We start from the raw sequence: 21,460 nt of genomic DNA on the forward strand, positions 1-21,460 counted from the left end.
ACAAGTGGCAAGTTACAGTTGTATCACACAAGTGCCAGGCAATAACCATCTCCAACAATAGAGAATCTAACCACCGCCCCTTGACATTCAATGGCATTACCATTGCTGAATGCCCCACAATCAACATCCTGGGGGTTACCATTGATCAGAAACTGAACTGGACGAGCCACACTAATACTGTGGAAGGGAAGCATGGTGGCACAGTGGTTAGCATTGCTGCCTCACGGCACCGAGGTCCCAGGTTCAATCCCGGCTCTGGGTCACTGTCCGTGTGAAGTTTGCACATTCTCCCTGTGTCTGCGTGGGTCTCACCCCCACAACCCAAAGATGTGCAGGGTAGGTGGATTGGCCGTGCTAAATTGCCCCTTAATTGGAAAAAATGACTTGGGTACTCTAAATTTATATTAAAAAAATATTAATACTGTGGCTACCTGGGCAGGTCAAAGGCTGGGAATCCTGCAGCAAGTAACTCACCTCCTGACCCCCCTCCCCCCAAATCTGTCCGCCATCTCCAAGGTACAAGTCAGGAGTGAGATGGAATACTCTCCACTTGCCTGGTGCAGCTCCAACAACACTCAAGAAGCTCGACACCATCCAGGACAAAGCAGCCCACTTGATTGCCCCCCCCCCCCCCTCCACAAACATTCAAACCCTCCACCACCGTTGAACAGTGGCAGCCGTGTGTACCATCTACAAGATGCGCTGCAGTAACTCACCAAGGTTCCTTAGGCAACATCTTCCAAACCCACGACCACTACCATCTAGAAGGACAAGAGCAGCAGATTCCTGAGAACCCCACCACCTGGAGGTTCCCCTCCAAGTCACTCACCAACCTGACTGGGAAATATATCGGCCGTTCCTTCACTGTCGCTGGGACAGCATCCTGGAACTCCCTCCCTAACAGCACAGTGGGTGTACCTACACCACATGATCTGCAGCGGTTCAAGAAGGCGGCTCACCACCACCTTCTGAAGGGCAACGAGGGTTGGGCATTAAATGCTGGGCCTAGGCATAAACGTCAACATCTCAGAAATGTATTTTAAAAAGCTTTCAAATTGGGTAAAAGTGGATGGAAGTGGAGAACATTTACAGAGATAACAAGGCAGGTACTGATTGGAAAGCTCCACAAAGAAAGGTCGCCATAGCTACGGTGGGCCAATGGGCTCTTCTAGATGACTGAATGGCATATAGAAGACAGGGAGCGGGCTTAAACAGGGCATTTTCAAGAGTGCAGGCAGTGAAAAGCGGAGCGCCGGAAGGATCGATGCTGGGGCCTCAGCTATTTACAATCTATATTGATGACTTAGATGAAGTGAGAGTAGACTAATGTATCAAAGTCTGCTGATGAGTCCAAGCTAGGTGGAAAGGTAAGCTGTGGGGAGGCTACAAAGAGATATAGAAACATAGAAAATAGGAGTAGGAGGAGGCCATTCGGCCCTTCGAGCCTGTTCCGCCACTCATTATGATCATGGCTGATCATCCAACTCAGTAACCTGTTCCTGCTTCACCCCCCCCCCCCCCCCCCCCCTGTATTCTTTCAACCCTTCAGCCACAAGATCTATGTCTAATTGCTTCTTGAAAACATACTAGATTGGATAGTCCATTCCCCGAGCCGTGTTTCTCGGCAGCGCGCTATTCGCTGGATTCTCTACTTGTCAATGGGATTTCCCATTGAAGACACCCCAATGCTGTCGGGAAACCCACAGGTGGGGGTGTGACAATTCCCCCCACATTGTTTGGCCTCAACAGACCGACCAGACTCTGGGTGAAGAAATTTCTCCTCATCTCTGTCCGAAATGGTCTTCCCCGTATCCTCAGACTGTGACCCCTGGTTCTGGACCCACCCACCATCGGGAACATCTTTCCTGCATCTACCCTGTCCAGTCCTGTTAGAATTTTACAGGTTTCTGTGAGATCCCCCCTCATTCTTCTGAACTCCAGCCAATACAATCCTAACATCGTCAATCTCTCCTCATACGTCAGTCCTGCCATCTCTGGAATCAGTCTGGTAAACCTTCGCTGCACTCCCTCTAGAGCAAGAACATCCTTCCTCAGATAAGGAGACCAAAACTGCCCACAATACTCCAGGTGTGGCCTCACCAAGGCCCTGTATAATTGCAGCAACATATCCCTGCTCCTGTACTCGAATCCTCTCGCTATGAAGGCCAACATACCATTTGCCTTCTTTACTGCCTGCTGTACCTGCCTGCTCACCTTCAGCGGCTGGTGTACGAGGACACCCAGGTCTTGTTGCCCGTACCCCTCTAATTTATGGCCATTCAGTTAATAATCCGTCCTCTTGTTTTTGCCACCAAAGTGGATAACCTCGCATTTATCCACATTATACTGCATCAGTGATGCATTTGCCCATTCACTCAATTTGTCCAAATCACACTGAAGGATCTCTGCATCCTCCTCACAGCTCACCCTCTCACCCAACTTGGTGTCATCTGCAAATTTGGACATATGTCATTTTGTTCCCTCATCATTAATAAATCGTGAATAGCTGGGGTTCTGGCACCAATCCCTGACACACCCCTCCAGTCACTGCGTGTATAGACAGATTAGATGAGTGGGCTACATGATGGCAGATGGATTATAATGTCGGGAAATGTGAAATTACTCACTTTGGTCGCAAGGCTAAAAATGCAGAATATTTTTCAAAGGGTGATAAATTTATAAGTGTTGATGTTCAAAGGGTCCTGGGTGCGCTTGTACAAGGAACGCAGAATCCAACAAGCAATTAGGAAGGGAAATGTCCCGTTAGCCTTTGTTGTGAGGGGTTTGGAGTACAGGCGTAAATAAGTCTTGCTACAGTTGTATAGGGTTTTTGGTGAGACCACATCTGGAATACCGTGTGCAGTTTTGGTCTCCAAATTTAAGCTGCATTGGAGGTGGTACAGCGAAGGTTCACCAGATTGGGCCCTGGGATGAGGGGATTGTCCTGTGAGAGGCCGAGTAAATTGGGCCGATATTCTCTGCAGTTTACAAGCACGAGAGGTGATCTCAATGAAACCTTAAATATTCTGAAGGGGTTTGATAGGGTGGATGCGGAGATATTGATTCCGATGGTCGGGGAATAAAGAACAAGCAGTCCAGGGGCGGCATGGTGGCGCAGTGGTTAGCCCTGCTGCCTCACGGCGCCAAGGACCCGGGTTCGATCCCGGCCCCGGGTCACTGTCCGTGTGGAGTTTGCGCATTCTCCCCGTGTCTGCATGGGTCTCAACAGCCCAAAAAGTCCTGGGTAGGTGGATTGGCCACGCTAAATTGCTCCTCAAATGGAAAATAATAATAATTGGGTACTCTAAACTTAAAAATAAATAAACAAATAAATAAAACAAAACATACAATCTCAGGATAAGGGACCGATCATTTAGGACCGAGATGAGGATAAATTAATTCACTCAAAAGGATTGTGAATCTTTAGAATTCTCCTCCCCAGAGGGTTGTGGAAGCTCCATTATTGAATAGGTTTAAGACTGGAGAATGGGCAGATTTTGGGGCAGGGTTTTCCCACCATGTTTTCCGGCGGGGGAAGTGGCCAGCCAGCGAGATCTACCGGTCCCGCAGTTGTCAACGGGGTTTCCTGTTGACAGCACGCCTCATCGCCGGGAAGCGCTGCCGTGGGATCGGAAATTCCCGTCGGAGTGAACAGCCGGTAAATCCCACCCGTGGCGTCTCAGGGATTTAAAGGATGATGTGACCATCAATTCACTAGAGACACGACTGGAAGTAAACTGTGGTTTTAAAAGTCTTACAACTGAGCCAGCCTGCGACCCGAAGAACTGAGGGCTGGCTCACGGCTGCAGCACTTTATACTTCCGGTAGTGGGAGGGGCCATGGGCGGAGCCATGGGTGGAGCCCTGTACAAGCTCCTCATCTCCCCATATGGGCAGAGCCGCGCAACGGCTGACATACAGAGCCCACAAGGACATAATACAATGCAATGCAATATAGTGTGAATTACAATAGTGCCTTTAAATTTGCTTAACTTTCAGCGGGAGCAGGGTTTGAGGTAATATCAGGTAAGCTCTTCCTTTCTTTTTCTTTTTCTTGTTTTTTTTTAAATCTAGAGGTGATGTCAGGGAAGGCAGTACAATGCTCCTCCTGCAGAATGTTTGAGGTGAGGGACGCCATCAGTGTCCCTGCTGATTTCATCTGTGGGAAGTGCACCCAACTCCAGCTCCTCAAAAACCGTGTTAGGGACCTGGAGCTTGAGCTGGATGAACTTCGGATCATTCGGGAGGCAGAGGGGGTCATAGATAGGAGCTTCAGGGAAGTAGTTACACCAAAGACTGGAGATAGATGGGTAACTGTAAGAGGGACTGGGAAGAAGCAGTCAGTGCAGGGACCCCCTGCGGTCGTTCCCCTGAGTAACAAGTATACCGTTTTGGATACTTGTGGGGGGGATGACTTACCAGGGGTAAGCCATGGGGTACGGGCCTCTGGCACGGAGTCTGTCCCTGTTGCTCAGAAGGGAAGGGGGCAAAGGAGTAGAACATTAGTAATTGGGGACTCAATAGTCAGGGGCACAGATAGGAGATTTTGTGGGAGCGAGAGAGACTCACGTTTGGTATGTTGCCTCCCAGGTGCAAGGGTACGTGATGTCTCGGATCGTGTTTTCCGGGTCCTTAAGGGGGAGGGGGAGCAGCCCCAAGTCGTAGTCCACATTGGCACTAACGACATAGGTAGGAAGGGGACAAGGATGTCAGGCAGGCCTTTAGGGAGCTAGGATGGAAGCTCAGAGCGAGAACAAACAGAGTTGTTATCTCTGGGTTGTTGCCCGTGCCACGTGATAGTGAGATGAGGAATAGGGAGAGAGAGCAATTAAACACGTGGCTACAGGGATGGTGCAGGCGGGAGGGATTCAGATTTCTGGATAACTGGGGCTCTTTCTGGGGAAGGTGGGACCTCTATAGACAGGATGGTCTACATCTGAACCTGAGGGGCACCAATATCCTGGGGGGGAGATTTGTTAGTGCTCTTTGGGGGGGTTTAAACTAATTCAGCAGGGGCATGGGAACCTGGATTGTAGTTTTGGGGTACGGGAGATTGAGAGTATAGAGGTCAGGAGCACAGATTTGACTTCGCAGGAGGGTGCCAGTGTTCAGGTAGGTGGTTTCAAGTGTGTCTACTTCAATGCCAGGAGTATACGAAATAAGGTAGGGGAACTGGCAGCATGGGTGGGTACCTGGGACTTCGACGTTGTGGCCATTTCAGAGACATGGATAGAGCAGGGACAGGAATGGTTGTTGCAGGTTCCGGGGTTTAGGTGTTTTAGTAAGCTCAGAGAAGGGGGCAAAAGAGGGGGAGGTGTGGCGCTGCTAGTCAAGGACAGTATTACGGTGGCGGAAAGGATGCTAGATGGGGACTCTTCTTCTGAGGTAGTATGGGCTGAGGTTAGAAACAGGAAAGGAGAGGTCACCCTGTTGGGAGTTTTCTATAGGCCACCTAATAGTTCTAGGGATGTAGAGGAAAGGATGGCGAAGATGATTCTGGAAAAGAGCGAAAGTAACAGGGTAGTTGTTATGGGAGACTTTAACTTTCCAAATATTGACTGGAAAAGATATAGTTCGAGTACATTAGATGGGTCGTTCTTTGTATAATGTGTGCAGGAGGGTTTCCTGACACAATATGTTGACAGGCCAACAAGAGGCGAGGCCACATTGGATTTGGTTTTGGGTAATGAACCAGGCCAGGTGTTAGATCTGGAGGTAGGTGAGCACTTTGGAAACAGTGACCACAATTCGGTGACCTTTACGTTAGTGATGGAAAGGGATAAGTATACCCCGCAGGGCAAGAGTTATAGCTGGGGGAAGGGCAATTATGATGCCATTAGACATGACTTAGGATGTGTTGGTTGGAGAAGTAGGCTGCAAGAGTTGGGCACACTGGATATGTGGAGCTTGTTCAAGGAACAGCTATTGCATGTTCTTGATAAGTACGTACCAGTCAGGCAGGGAGGAAGGGGTCGAGCGAGGGAACCGTGGTTTACCAAAGAAGTGGAATCTCTTGTTAAGAGGAAGAAGGAGGCCTATGTGAAGATGAGGCATGAAGTTTCAGTTGGGGCGCTTGATAGTTACAAGGAAGCGAGGAAGGATCTAAAGAGAGAGCTGAGACGAGCAAGGAGGGGACATGAGAAGTCAGGTAGGATCAAGGAAAACCCAAAAGCTTTCTATAGGTATGTCAGGAATAAAAGAATGACTAGGGTAAGAGTAGGGCCAGTCAAGGACAGTGGTGGGAAGTTGTGTGTGGAGGCTGAGGAGATAAGCGAGATACTAAATGAATACTTTTCGTCAGTATTCACTCAAGAGAAAGATAATATTGTGGAGGAGAATGCTGAGACCCAGGCTATTAGAATAGATGGCATTGAGGTGCGTAGGGAAGAAGTGTTGGCAATTCTGGACAAGGTGAAAATAGATAAGTCCCCGGGGCCGGATGGGATTTATCCTAGGATTCTCTGGGAAGCCAGGGAAGAGATTGCTGAACCTTTGGCTTTGATTTTTAGGTCATCATTGGCTGCAGGAATAGTGCCAGAGGACTGGAGGATAGCAAATGTGGTCCCTTTGTTCAAGAAGGGGAGTAGAGATAACCCCGGTAACTATAGGCCGGTGAGCCTAACGTCTGTGGTGGGTAAGGTCTTGGAGAGGATTATAAAAGATACGATTTATAATCATCTAGATAGGAATAATATGATTAGGGATAGTCAGCATGGCTTTGTGAAGGGTAGGTCATGCCTCACAAACCTTATCGAGTTCTTTGAGAAGGTGACTGAACAGGTAGACGAGGGTAGAGCAGTTGATGTGGTGTATATGGATTTCAGTAAAGCGTTTGATAAGGTTCCCCACGGTCGGCTATTGCAGAAAATACGGAGGCTGGGGATTGAGGGTGATTTAGAGATGTGGATCAGAAATTGGCTAGTTGAAAGAAGACAGAGAGTGGTAGTTGATGAGAAATGTTCAGAATGGAGTTCAGTTACGAGTGGCGTACCACAAGGATCTGTTCTGGGGCCGTTGCTGTTTGTCATTTTTATAAATGACCTAGAGGAGGGCGCAGAAGGATGGGTGAGTAAATTTGCAGACGACACTAAAGTCGGTGGAGTTGTAGACAGTGCGGAAGGATGTTGCAGGTTACAGAGGGACATAGATAAGCTGCAGAGCTGGGCTGAGAGGTGGCAAATGGAGTTTAATGTGGAGAAGTGTGAGGTGATTCACTTTGGAAAGAATAACAGGAATGCGGAATATTTGGCTAATGGTAAAATTCTTGGTAGTGTGGATGAGCAGAGGGATCTCGGTGTCCATGTACATAGATCCCTGAAAGTTGCCACCCAGGTTGATAGGGTTGTGAAGAAGGCCTATGGTGTGTTGGCCTTTATTGGTAGAGGGATTGAGTTCCGGAGCCATGAGGTCATGTTGCAGTTGTACAAAACTCTGGTACGGCCGCATTTGGAGTATTTCGTACAGTTCTGGTCGCCTCATTATAGGAAGGATGTGGAAGCTTTGGAACGGGTGCAGAGGAGATTTACCAGGATGTTGCCTGGTATGGAGGGAAAATCTTATGAGGAAAGGCTGATGGACTTGAGGTTGTTTTCGTTAGAGAGAAGAAGGTTAAGAGGTGACTTAATAGAGGCATACAAAATGATCAGAGGGTTAGATAGGGTGGACAGCGAGAGCCTTCTCCCGCGGATGGAGGTGGCTAGCACGAGGGGACATAGCCTTAAATTGAGGGTAATAGATATAGGACAGAGGTCAGAGGTGGGTTTTTTACGCAAAGAGTGGTGAGGCCGTGGAATGCCCTACCTGCAACAGTAGTGAACTCGCCAACATTGAGGGCATTTAAAAGTTTATTGGATAAGCATATGGATGATAATGGCATAGTGTAGGTTAGATGGCCTTTAGTTTTTTTTCCATGTCGGTGCAACATCGAGGGCCGAAGGGCCTGTACTGCGCTGTATCATTCTATGTTCTAATACAGTATAATTCACCACAAAGGATACATGGAATGGGCGGGAAAATGGAATTGAAGCCCCAAATCAGCCATGATCATATTGAATGGCGGAGCGTCTCATTGGGTGACTGAAGTGTCCAAAGAAAAAAGTGTTTTTTTTTTTAAAATCCCCCAGTGCTATTCCTCCTGGCCTTGTCTCTGAGTAATATCCAGGACATTTAATATTTAATTCCTGGAGATTCCAGGAGCCAGTGTGGGTTAGAGGGCGTAGGGGTGATGGGGGAATGGGACGGTGGGAGTTGGGGTGCAGACAGCAGGGTTTCGGGTAACCTCAGGGTTTTTGAATGGTAGAATGTCGAGGAACCAGCAGGACTGTGCTGGAATAGTCGAGACTGAAAGCAACAAAGGTATGGGTGATGGCTTCAGTAGTCGATAAGCAGAGGTGGTCGAAGTTGGGCAATGTTGTTACGTCTGTGGAAATAGGTGATGTTAGTGATATAATAATAATCTTTATTATCACAAGTAGGCTCACATTAACACCGCAATGAGGTTACTGTGAAAAACCCCTAGTCGCCACATTCCGGCACCTGTTCGGGTCACAGAGGGAGAATTCAGAATGTCCAATTCACTTAACAAGCATGTCGTGTTTAGCACAGGGGCTGGTTTAGCACAGGGCTAAAGAGCTGGCTTTGAAAGCAGACCAAGGCAGGCCCAGCAGCACGGTTCAATTCCCGGACCAGCCTCCCCGAACAGGCGCCAGAATGTGGCGACTAGGGGCTTTTCACGGTAACTTCATTTGAAGCCTACTTGTGACAATAAGCGATTTTCATTTTATTTCTTTCGGGTTTGTGGGAGGAAACCGGAGCACCCGGCGGAAACCCACTCAGACACGGGGAGAGTATTTATTCAGAGGAAGTTTCTGCTCCCCCAGTACTCAATGCCTGACAAGCAGTCTGACAGCGGAGGGGGTGGTCGGAGTGGTGAGTTTGGAGTCATCAGCTACACATGGACAGACGAACCTTCCCAATCCCAACACTTAGGAGGAACAATTAGCCCCACACATGGACAAAAAATATTTACAATTTGTTTTTCTTTTATTAATAAAATGTTACCAGTCAATAGGGATACATACATTTTGAAGGACACTGATGTTATTGTGTGTGTGATTAACAGGCCATCAACTCTCACACACTTGGCATAGCCCTCCTGTTGGATCACAGTCTCCACCGTATTGTCCAGCAGGGTGGGAACACGCACCAGAATGCAATCTGACGTGAATTGCCAAAAACGTCAGGTGAGGGAAGGATTTCTTCTCTCAGAGAGCTGTGCATCTCTGGAACTCTGGGAGTCGAGTGTTATGGAGAGCGGGCAGGAAAGTGTAGTTAATTGACATCCACAGGAACAGAGAAAAAGGAGAATACAGGCGGAAGACGGGAGGGCCGGGCTGAATCGGCAGTGTGCACGAGACAACAACGGCGGCGAAATCCGTCCGGGAGAAGCAAGGATCAACACCGGCACCAGACCCATTCAAGGATTTCCCTCCGGAATTGTCTCTCCAGCATAAACAGATGCCTACTTATTAATACACACTATATATACATATATTATATATATCAGATCCTGTGTACATAACGGCAAATATACTTTGTTGAAAAATCCAATAAAAAACATTTCTAAAAAAAAAGGAAAGTGCAGTTAAGGCAAAGATCAACCGCGGTCTCGTACAAGGGCGCGGCAGGCTCGAGGGGCCGAGTGGCCTACTCTCGTTCCTCGGGTTCGTCTGTTCTTTCACTCAGTTTGCCACAGGGCCCCGCAAGTAAAGCCAGACTACAGGACGCTGATCTCACCGTGCAAGTTTGGGGAAGGGGCAGGTGTAGAGGTACAGAGTGCAGGTATAGAACCATCCACATCACTCCATGGGGTGACCCACTCCAGCATTGACAGAGCAACCCGCAGGCGGCAACTGCAAATGTGGCCCTCAACAAAACTTATTCAGCTGCAAAGGTACATTTATATAGCACCAGTTACATCCCCAGCGCAAGCCCAAGGGCCTCACAACCAAGAATATGCTGAACTGTAGTCCAATGAAGTTCTAGATTGTCGCCACTGTTGATGTGCAGGTTCAGTTGGCAGTTCGGAAGGCAAATGCAAGGTTTTGCATGCTGAGAGGGCTGGAATACAAGACCAGGGATGTACCTCTGCGGCTGTATAAGGCTCTGGTCAGACCCCATTTGGAGTATTGTGAGCAGTTTTGGGTGGCCTTGGAAAGGGTCCAGAGGAGGTTCACAAGAATGATCCCTGGAATGAGGATGAGGAATGAGGAATGGTGAGGACTCTGGATCTGTACTCGTTGGAGTTTAGAAGGATGAGGGGGGGGGGGGGGGGGGATCTGATAGAATAATGAGGCCGAGATAGAGTGGGCGTGGAGAGGATGTTTCCACTAGTAACAAAAGCTTGAATCAGGGGGCACAGCCTCAGACTGAAGGGACGATCCTTTAAAACAGAGATGAGGAAGAATTTTTTCAGCCAGAGGGTGGTGAATCTGTGGAACTCTTTGCCGCAGAAGGCTGCGGAGGCCAAATCACTGAGTGTCTTTAAGACAGAGATAGATAGGTTCTCGAATAATAAGGGGATCAGGGATGATGGGGAGAAGGCAGGAGAATGGGGATGAGAAAATATCAGCCATGATTGAATGGCGGAGCAGACTCGATGGGCCGAATGGCCTAATTCCGTTCCTGTGTCTTATGGAATGCAGATGAATTTGTAGAGAATAGGCTCCCACAAACAACAATGTTACAAATCATCAGGTTTCTGATTCAGTTCCTTGAGGGAGGAATATTGCCCAGGATACTGGGAGAAATCCCCTACTGTTCGTCAAATTGGATCATTAGATATTTCCCGTCCACTTGAACAGGTAGATGTTGGGCAAAAGCAGCACACCTTGCTGCGACTGCCATTAGAGTGTCAGCCTCCATAACAAAGCCCAAGTCTCCAGAGTGCAGCTTGAAAACATCACCTTGCGACTCAGTATTGAGTACAGCTGACAAGATTATTACTGAAGCGTGACTCTGTCACTTGTACACCTTCATCTCAGTCTGCACCTCTCTGAAAGGCATTCTTGGCTTGGTTTTAGCTCACTGGACTAGACAGCTGGGCCTGGATTCTCCAACCCAGCGTCCTGTCGGAGAATTCCCGGGGGGGGGACGCGAGAATTGTGCCATGCCGTCCCGACACCGGCTCGCTGATTCTCCAGCGCCGATTTTCGGGCGCCCGCGGGATCGCCGCCATACCGGTTGGGGGCCGTTGAAAGCCCCACCCCCCGGCAATTCCCCGGGCCGAGTGCGACAGAGTGCCGCCGGCTTGGGCTATGCATGGACCCACACGGCGATACCTCGGAGCTCTGTCTGCGGGGGCATCCTGCTTTTGGGGGGGGGGGGGGGTATTCAATCCCTGGTGGGGGGGGGCGGGGGGGGGGGGGGGCCATGTTCCTCTGCACCGGGCCCCTGTCGGGCTCCGCTATATTGCCCGGGAACCGGCGCGGGGACGGGAACCCACGCGCATGCGCGAACTCACGCCGGCCGTGGCGCGTCGGTATTCGGGCGCCGGTGCTGCGGAGACCACTCCGGCACCGTACGAGCCCCTTGGAAGGGGTGGATAGCTGTCAGGAGACGCCGGAGTGGCTCGCGACACTTTTCACGCCGGCGTCAGAACCTGGCCGCAGGATTGGAGAATCCCGGCCCTGGTTTCGAATGCAGAACAACGCCAGCAGCGTGGGTTCAATTCCCGTACCAGCCACCCCGAACGAGCGCCGGAATATGGCGACTAGGGGCTTTTCACAGTAACTTCATTCTTGTGACGATAAAAGATTATTATTATTATTATTGCTCACTGAATACGTACAGTACAGAAGGCCATTCAGCCCATCGAGTCTGTACTGACTCTCCGAATGAACACTCCAGCCAGGTCCACTCCCAAGTCCACCCCGCCTTATCCCCGTAACCTAACCTGCATCATCTTCTGCAAAGATTTAGCTCGCTATGAAAATGCTGCTCTGTAATTCACTCTCTTGTGATACAACAGAGCCTGCAATCCGCACTGGGCAAGAGAGAGACAATTGTTCCATTCCAGCCTGCTCCATCATCGGACAAGATTGTGGCCAAACCCAACTCCATCTTCCCCCACTATCCCCAGGTCCTTGAAATCCCCCCACTTCTATTTTGAATATCCTCAACTCTGATAAGCTCATACCACTGGTGGAACGAGCACTCCCCCCCCCCCCCCTTTATTCTCTCAGGGATTGTGGGCGTCTCAGGCTGGACCAGAATTTGTTGCCCATTCCTAATCGCCCTTTAACTGTGTGTTTTGCTGGAGAATTTCAGAGGGCAGTTAAGAATCAACCACGTTGCTGTGCGTCTAGAGTCACATGTCTGTCAGACCAGGTTAGGGTGTCAGAATTCCTTCCCTAAAAGGCCAGGAGTGAACCAGATGGGCTTTTTTTTTTGCACATGATCACCATTACGTAGACCAGTTTTACATTCCAGTTTTACTTATTGTTTTTAAAATTCCACCAGTCGACATGGTGGGAGCATAGCCTGGGCTGCTGGGATTATCAGGATGGTGACATTCCCACTACACTACCATTACCCCAAGACTAGCTGGTCCCATTAAGACACAGTCGTAGGTCATTAAAAATAAAATCCAAATTAAGGGGCAATTTGGTGTGGCCAATCCACCTACCCTGCACGTCTTTGGGATGAAAGGGGAGAATGTGCAAACTCCACATGGACAGTGATCCGGGTGCGGGATCAAACCCGGGTCCTCGGCGCCGTAAGACAAAGTCAATAACACTCGTTACCACATTACATTACTCTCACCTTCAATACAATGAGCCAACCTCTGACAACCTCGACAATGAAGCCTGGGATGGTTCCGCAAACACATATACAGACAAAGTCAATGATGCAAGATGATATTTTGAATGCGAGTCTTTGCAGATAATTAAGTCTTTACAGGTCCAGACGGGGCGATTGGAGAGAGCGATAATCATAGGTTAAAGAGGTGAAATTTGTGATCGGACATCACGTGACAATCACCAGGCAGAAATGAGGAACATAGATAAGGTAGATAGTCAACATCTTCTCCCAAAGGTAGAGGAGTCCAGAACTAGAGGGCATAGGTTTAAGGTGAGAGGGGAGAGATACAAAAGAGACCAGAGGGGAAATTGGTTCACACAGAGGGTGGTAGCATCTGGAACGAGCTGCCACGGGGCAGTGGTAGAGGCGGGTGCAATTTTGTCCTTTAAAAAACAGTTAGACATTTACATGGGCAGGGTGGGGTATAGAGGGATATGGGCCCAATGCGGGCAAGTGGGACTGGTTCAGTGATAGAAACTGGACGGCATGGACAAGCTGGGCCGAAGGGCCTGTTTCCATGCTGTAAACATCTATGACTCTATGAATGTTTCCTTTCAGTGGGGGAACACTTCAGCATTCCAGGCATTCAACTCTGATCTTCGGGTAAGTGTTCTCCAAGGCGACCTTCAGGACCCGCGACAACGCAGAATCGTCAAGCAGAAACATACAGCCAAGTTCCGCACACATCAGTACAGCCTCAACCGGGACCTTGGATTCATGTCTCATTACATTCACCCCCCCCCCCCCCCACCATTTGGTCTGGGCTTGCGGAATCCTACCAACTGTCCTGGCTTGACACAATTCACAGCTCTTTAACCTGTGATTATCCCTCTCTCCAGTTGCTCCGACTGGACCTGTAAAGACTTAATTACCTGCAAAGACTCGCATTCAAAGTATCGTCCTGCATCATTAATTTTGTCTATATATGTGCTTGTGGAACCTACCTCTTCATTCACCCGAGGAAGGAGCTGCACTCCGAAAGCTAGTGATTCGAAACAAACCTATTGGACTTTAACCTGGTGTTGCAAGACTTCTTACTGTAACTGCTCTTCAACCGAATGGCTGGGCCATTTCAGAAGGCAGTTAAGAGGCAGCCACAGTGCTGTGGGTCTGGAGTCACATGCAGACAAGACCAGGTAAAGGTGGCAGATTCCCTTCCCTGAAGGAACAGAAGTGAAACAGATGGTTTTTTAAAAAATGACAATTAATGATGGTTTCACGATCACCATCGCTGAGAATAAATTCCACCAACTCCCGTGGTGGGATTTGAACGAGAGTCCCCAGGGAATTTGTCTGGGCCCTTGGATTGTTAGGCCAGTGGCATTACCATCACACCCTCATCATCCGCCATTACCACAAGGTCATCATTGTCCGCCATTACTAAATGATCTGTTTGAGCTGCTCGCAGAACACTGTACCTCGGTACATATGACAATAAACAAATCCAATCCATATTATCTGGCAATTCGGCCCAACCAGTTTGTGCTGCCGTTTAGGCCCCACTCAAGCCTCCTCATCTTTTCTATCTAAATATAAGATTGTAACCTTCTGTTCCCTTGGTTATGGGAATAGGTTGGCAAAGTCAACCATGAAATGAAAAATGAAAATTGCTTATTGTCACAAGTAGGCTTCAAATGAAGTTACTGTGAAAAGCCCCTAGTCGCCACATTCCGGCGCCTGTTCAGGAAGGCTGGTACGGGAATTGAACCGTGCTGCTGGCCTGCCTTAGTCTGCTTTCAAAGCCAGTGATTTAGCCCTGTGCTAAACCAGCCTCTAGTGATCCTACAGAGTGACGGAACAGGTTATGAATGGATCACTCCAGCTCAAATGGCCTATGTTCATAAACCACCTCCCACGTCCTCCAGCCAACACAACTGAGGGACCATTTGAAGACCTTCTTTTTGAAAATAAAATATTGGCTCTGTACATCCAGCACCAAGCTCCTGCCCCCACCCCCCCCCCCCCCTCCCTCCCCCTCCTCTCTCCGCCCCACACTCCCAGGCTCCATGTCTGGCATCCCGTGAGACCTTATGTGATGTTTTTCTGGTTTAAACTAACGCTGAACAACAAGAGGACTTCAGGCAAAAGAGAATTTCAGTCGTGATAAAAGAGACTAACCCATGAACAATACAGAATTGACAAGGATGTCACTGACTTTGTTGATCTCAGCACCTGGCGCAACTGGCCTCAGTGCCCTGTGACAGGAAGGCTGCAGGTTCCCTCCTCCCCATCCCCTCCAACAGTCCCTGGATAACCAAAATACTTACCCATCGGCTCACCTGGCAAACCGCTTGGGCAAGAAACTGGAGGGTGCTGGTTACCGCAGGAAAGCACAAGTCCGCAAGGAATTGGCACAGTCGGAACCAGGAAGAGCAGGAGGGAAACGAGAAGCTCCTGACTGTTAACATTGATTACCCCGGGGAATTTCGGTGCAAGATAAATCCATGCCGGAATTCCAAACTTTGGGAAAAGACTGAAACCGTTGTATGGAACACGCTGCCTGTAAGGCCGATGGGAGCAGATTTAGTAATAACTTACGGGAATTGGATTGGATTTGTTTATTGTCACGTGTACCGAGGTACAGTGAAAAGTATTTTTCTGCGAGCAGCTCAACAGAAGGAAAAAAAAGGAAATAAAAGTAAATTGGATGAATACTTGAAAAACAAAAGGAGCAGGGGGTAGTACCTCAATTAGATTGTTCTTTCAAAGAGCCAGCACACCAGGATGGGCTGAATGGCCTCCTTCTATACTACATGATGCTATCAATGGCGCTGTATATCTATCATGTAAATACACCCGTATGTAACACAGTCATCTGTATCGTGCTTTCTTGATTAATAAGGGGATATGGGGAGAAGGCAGGAAATTGGAGATGAGAATCAGCCATGGTTGATTGGCGGAGCAGACTCAACGGGCTGTATGGCCCAATTCTGCTCCTATGGCTTATTGGATTGGATTTGTTTATTATCACGTGTACCGAGGTACAGTGAAAAGTATTTTTCTGCAAGCAGCTCAACAGATCATTTAGTACATGAAAAGAAACGAAAATGCATAATAGGGCAACACAAGGTACACAATGTAAATACATAGACACCGGCATCGGGTGAAGCATACAGGGTGTAGTGTTAATCAGGTCAGTTCATAAGAGGGTCGTTTACGAATGTGGTAACAGCAGGGAGGAGCTGTTTTTGAATCTGTTTGTGCGTGTTCTCAGACTTCTGTATCTCCTGCCCGATCGAAGAAGTTGGAAGAGTGAGTAAGCCGGGTGGGAGGGTCCTTTGATTATGATGCCCGCTTTCCCCAGGCAGCAGGAGGTGTAGATGGAGTCAAAATGGGATAAAAACACGTTGTTCAAATTTTTGAACGGCAACTGGTGAAATTTAAATTCAATTGACAAATCTGAAATATAAGCCAGTCTCAGTAATGATGACCATGACATCGTTTTTATGTTAAAATAGTCAGTTACACTGAACATGGAAAATAGGAGATCCTTCTTATGGTCTAATGTGTAAGGTGCTTTCTATGACGACGCTGAAGGTGTTGATGTGGCAATTTCCATTCCAAAAACTGATTCATAATTATCAAAAGTGATTACCTTCGAATGATGGCTCCGAAGCAGCGTCAGGAATTAACAGCGCCACACATGCCTCAGTAAATTGGGAAAAGAATAGAGGGAACCTCTCATGTTAAGGGCTGCAATGATTGCCCATCCTTTGCAGCCCTATAAAATGTATTGTGGTCACACAGAGTTAACATGGCACAGAAAGAGGCCATTTAGTAGATGCGGCATGGCAGCACAGTGGTTAGCACTGTTGCTGCACAGCGCCAGGGCCCCGGGTTCGATTCCTGGCTTGGGTCACTGTCTGTGCGGAGTCTCCACGTTCTCCCCGTGTCTGTGTGGGTTTCCTCCGGGTGCTCCGGTTTCTTCTCACATGTCCTGAAAGGACGTTAGGTGAATTGGACATTCTGAATTCTCCCTCTGTGTACCTGAATAGGCGCCAGAATATGGCAACTAGGGGCTTTTCACAGTAACTTCATTGCCGTGTTAATCTCAGCCTACTTGTGACAATAAAGATTATTTTAAAAATAATAATCTTTATTGTTGTCACAAGTAGGCTTACATTAACACTGCAATGAAGTTACTATGAAAATCCCCTAGTCGCCATGTTCCGGCGCCTGTTCGGGTACACAGAGGGAGAATTCAGAATGTCCAATTCATCTAACAAGCACGTCTTTCGGGACTTGTGAGAGGAAACCGGAGCACCCGGAGGAAACCCACGCAGACACAGGGAGAACGTGCAGACTCCGCACAGACAGTGACGCAAGCCGGGAACGAACCCGGGACCCCGGTGCTGTGAAGCAACTGTGCTAGCCACTGTGTTACTGTGCCGCCATCCCCTCTCAATCTTCTAAATTTCAGTGAAGTACGGCTCAAGTCGACCCAATCTCTCCTCTTCCTGATATCACAGGGCTCCCAGTCTGGTTCACTAATATACTTTAGGGATGGAAATCTACCATCCTTCCCCGGTTTGGTTGACATATGACTCCAGCAACGTTATTGACTCTTAACTGCCTGCTGGAAAGGTCGAGCGATTCACTCAGTTCAAGGGTGATTAGGGATAGACAACAAACGCTGGGACGTCCACATCCCCCGAAAAAATAAAAATCGGCCTCATCCAATTTCCTTTTGAAATCACTGACTGTCTCTGCTTCCAGCACGTCAGTCTCCCCTATTGTGGTTAAAATGAATGGGAGGAGGGGGGGTGGGTGGCAGGAGGGGTAATCGAAGGAGAAATAACTAGGGTTCCCAGTATTGGTAATCCAATAACCACAGGCGAATAGGGTCCGGCTCTGCTGTGAAACACTGACACCCACAACAAGTCATCCTGCTGCCACTGACTGTCTCGGCTGGTACATGAAAAGCGGCAGGGGATGTGGACGTGGGGAGGGACTGGCAGGCACCATGAAACACTATCCTGAAGCAAAAATGCAATGCCTTTTGGGGAAAAGGACAGCAGAATCATCCAAGGTCAGAGTACAGGATTCTCTGGACACCATGAAGATTCACCTGCATAAATAATCACGGCCATCACCTATTAGAAAACTATAAAATCACACAACTACTACCTGCAAACCCGTGAGGAAATTCATGACCTACACATCCACACCTGGTAATCCAAATGTATTTCTTCCAATAAAAAAACTGCAATCTACCCAGTAATCTAAACATAGGTTACAACAGAGAAACTGATGTATTGGTGATCATTGGAATCCAGCAACCTTAATTTAGGAACATTATATCCCCAAAATTATATCACACATGCCTATAAAATGTACATAATGAAATAAAATTTAAATTAGAAAAAAAAGAAACATTATAAATCCATACATGTCAAATTGAACATGAATACAATGTGGTGCAGAACTTTTGTTAGAGTTCTTTTAATGAAATACATGAACATAAAAACACAATAGAAATGTATTTAGAGAAAATAAAAAGTAGTGCATATTCTGCATAGGATGATCTGAGTCTCCTGCAGGCTGATTTGCCTCTTACCTGTTTGCCTTACCTGTGAAAGAGGTTCACAAGCCTTGACTGAGTTGCCAATGCACACCGCCACCTAGCTTTATACAGTGAGACCAGCCTACCTTGACTGTCGGACGGGCTGTCCATCAGGGTGACGGGCGGGGCGGCGGGGCCAATGGGCGCGCGGCGGCGGTGGCTGGCGCGATGGGCAGCCCGGGGCGCAGCCAATGGGCGGGGTGAAGGGGCGGGGCCGCGCTCTTTGTGAATGGGCCGCCGAGTGGCGTGAGCGCGGCGCCGTCATCTGGCGAGAGGGGCGGGGCGAGGATGGGGAGCCGTCATCTGGCGAGAGGGGCGGGGCAGCCTGGACACACCCCCCCCAACAGCCGCCGTCGCCCCGGGCAACCGGGCTTCAGGCCTAGCTGCAAAGCGGGAAGCCTGCGCTGGGCAATCGCCGACTTCGGGCGACCTCACAGCGCGGAAAGCAGCCCTTCGGCCCCTCAGCCTCCCTTCCAGTCTGCCGATATCGTCCGTGAGTGCCCGAGGACGCGCAGGGGGGTGGGTAGCCGTTTGTTTTTTCGGAGGGTCGGTACAGAGCTGATGGGCCGAGTGGCCTCCTCCTGCCCTGTCGGGATGGAGAATGGGGATGGGACCTGCCTCCACCAGCGGTGCCAGCCCGCCAGGACTGTCCCAGCATACAAACAGGCCCTTCGGCCCATCACTAAGCTAGTCCCAATTGTCCCTATTTGGCCCATTTCCCTCTATCCCCAGCTTCCCCATATAACTGTCTAAATGCTTTTTGAAAGACAAATTTGCACAACGCTACTACTGCCTCTGGCAGCTCATTCCAGACACCACCCTCTGTGTGCGAAGCAATTGCCCCTCTGGACCCTTTTTGTATCTCTCCCCTCTCAATTTAAACCAATGCCCTCTAGTTTTAGGCTCCCCTATCTTTGGGAAAATATGTTGACTGTCTACCTTATCTATGCCCCTCATTATTTTATCGTAAGAAGTCTCCCAACACCAGGTTAAAGTCCAACAGGTTTGTTTGGAATCACTAGCTTTCGGAGCGCTGCCCAACCCCAACGAGGAGACACTCAGGAAACCACTTGGAGGATGGCGACCAACTCCCCCATCAAGCCTATCCCCCCAAATCGAAGAAGGGCTCCAACAACGCAGATCCATCCAGACCCTCACATCAACAAATCAAACAAGGATTAAGCAACCACAACCAGGTGCACGCCGTCACTCATTCAATGCCAACCAGAAGAAGAATCACAAGGAACCCCCAGTCCTCTCAGATGATCTGTCCAGTCCTTCGTAGGAGATAAGTACAGATTCTCAAGATTCAACGTAACAAAAAATAAAAACCAAATAAAAGTTTTTTTAAAATACAAATAGTTCTAACTGGGTGCTTTCCTCAAATGAACTAACTCTACCACTCACCGCCACATCACCTATCCACTCATCACCCCGCCATAGCTCTAATCACCTCTATTAATGAGGTGAGGGGTGTTTAAAATGCACTTGTTCCTCATAAATGCAAGGATTACAGTGCATAAAAAAGGGACAAGACTGTGCACAAACAGATATCCCATTACCGACTCAGTATGGTTTTTGACAACACAGTGCTCAAATATCGCACACCCTCGTCAGGAGAAAAAAACAGCAACATGGTCACAGGGGAATAAAGTCCAGCATTATTGATGAACTGCAGGATCATGACGCCATTCCTGTCATGTGGAAAGGCCGAAGACTGGACGGGTTCGTTGAGCAACCCTCAGGATCCCATAAAAGTCCCATCGAACAAAATGCCCTCACCCCTGCAATGCCGTCGCCCAGACAACTAGGAACCTGGGCCCCGGGCCGGGGGGGGGGGGATGACTCGATACGACCAGCCACCTCCAAACCTTCACAATGAGCACTGAGGACAGGATAACATAAGACCAGTGGCAGGGTCCCAGGCCTCGGAGACCAGATGTAATGGGCTCCGTCGAACCTGAAATGCCTGGCTTTTAAATCGAGATTGCGAAAGCATGGTGGTCAACTCTGAAAATCAGCCGGGAACTCACCTCGCACGAGACAGGGCTCACGAACGCTCCTTGTCTGGCCTCTGGTCCCCGGGTCGGCGAGGATGGACAGCACACCATGCAGCAGGATTTCCAAGGACCAAAGGCTAGCCCCCACCAGGGAAATTGATTTATCAAACAGCAAGGTTCTCTTTTGCGGTTCCGCAATTTTCGCCAGGATATTTTGCAGTTCATTAGAGTGATCACCGAAGACCTGCGCCACGGAGCCGAGATCATCGTCCAGAACACCATTAGCAATGGCAGCCATTGTCTTGATGTCGACAGCACCTCCTGGGTGAGGGCCCCCTCACCAGCAAAACCATCACGGTCGGCTGGACCACACGCCTGTCATCTCCGATCGCCTCAATCACAAGGATTCTCTTTGATTTGTCTCGGCTCCTCGTCACCAAATTCCAACCAGGATCATCCAGGGACGTGATGGCAGGCATATATCCCAAAAATCAGTAACTACAGGATGTGCTTTAGGATTAAGAAAGGATTTGCCCTTTCTGTAAGAATGGGGGTACGGTGGCACAGTGGTTAGCACAGTTGCTTCACAGCTCCAGGGTCCCAGGTTCGATTCCCGGCTTGGGTCACTGTCTGCGCAGAGTCTGCACGTTCTCCCCGTGTCTGCGTGGGTTTCCTCCGGGTGCTCCGGTTTCCTCCCACAGTACAAAGATGTGCGGGTTAGGTGGATTGGTCACGCTAAGTTTCCCCTTAGTGTCCAAAGGTTGGGCGTTGTTACTGGATTACGGGGATAGGGTGGAGGTGTGGGCTTAGGTTGGGTGCTCTTTCTAAGGCTGGTGCAGATTCGATGGGCCGAATGGCCACCTTCTGCACTGTAAATTCTTTGATTAAAAAATGGGTTACAAGACAAGTCGAGCCAGAGCTCGCAGAAACGCAGCCTCTCCCGCGCTCACATGACGTGACCCCCCTCCCCGAGATAGACAGATTTTTAATCAGTGAGGGAATCAAGGGTAATGGGGATACGATGGGAAAGTGGAGTT

General features: G+C 49.0%; 1 protein-coding gene across 2 annotated transcripts in view; it reads right to left on the reverse strand.

Annotated features, from left to right (window-relative positions):
* The window catches only part of hmgcs1 (3-hydroxy-3-methylglutaryl-CoA synthase 1 (soluble)), a 71,599-nt gene extending 53,110 nt beyond the window's left edge, over nucleotides 1–18,489 (reverse strand). Inside the window, exon 1 of one of the 2 annotated variants that reach the window (XM_038805919.1) lies at nucleotides 18,431–18,489. The gene's annotated coding sequence lies outside the window, so the exon portion shown is untranslated. Of the gene's footprint in view, nucleotides 1–18,417 lie in introns of both variants that reach the window. The other variant, XM_038805918.1, reaches the window with a different exon arrangement.
* Between the last annotated feature and the right edge of the window lie 2,971 nt (nucleotides 18,490–21,460).

This window comes from Scyliorhinus canicula, chromosome 8 (assembly GCF_902713615.1).
Source record: "Scyliorhinus canicula chromosome 8, sScyCan1.1, whole genome shotgun sequence".
Taxonomy (NCBI): Eukaryota; Metazoa; Chordata; class Chondrichthyes; order Carcharhiniformes; family Scyliorhinidae; genus Scyliorhinus; species Scyliorhinus canicula.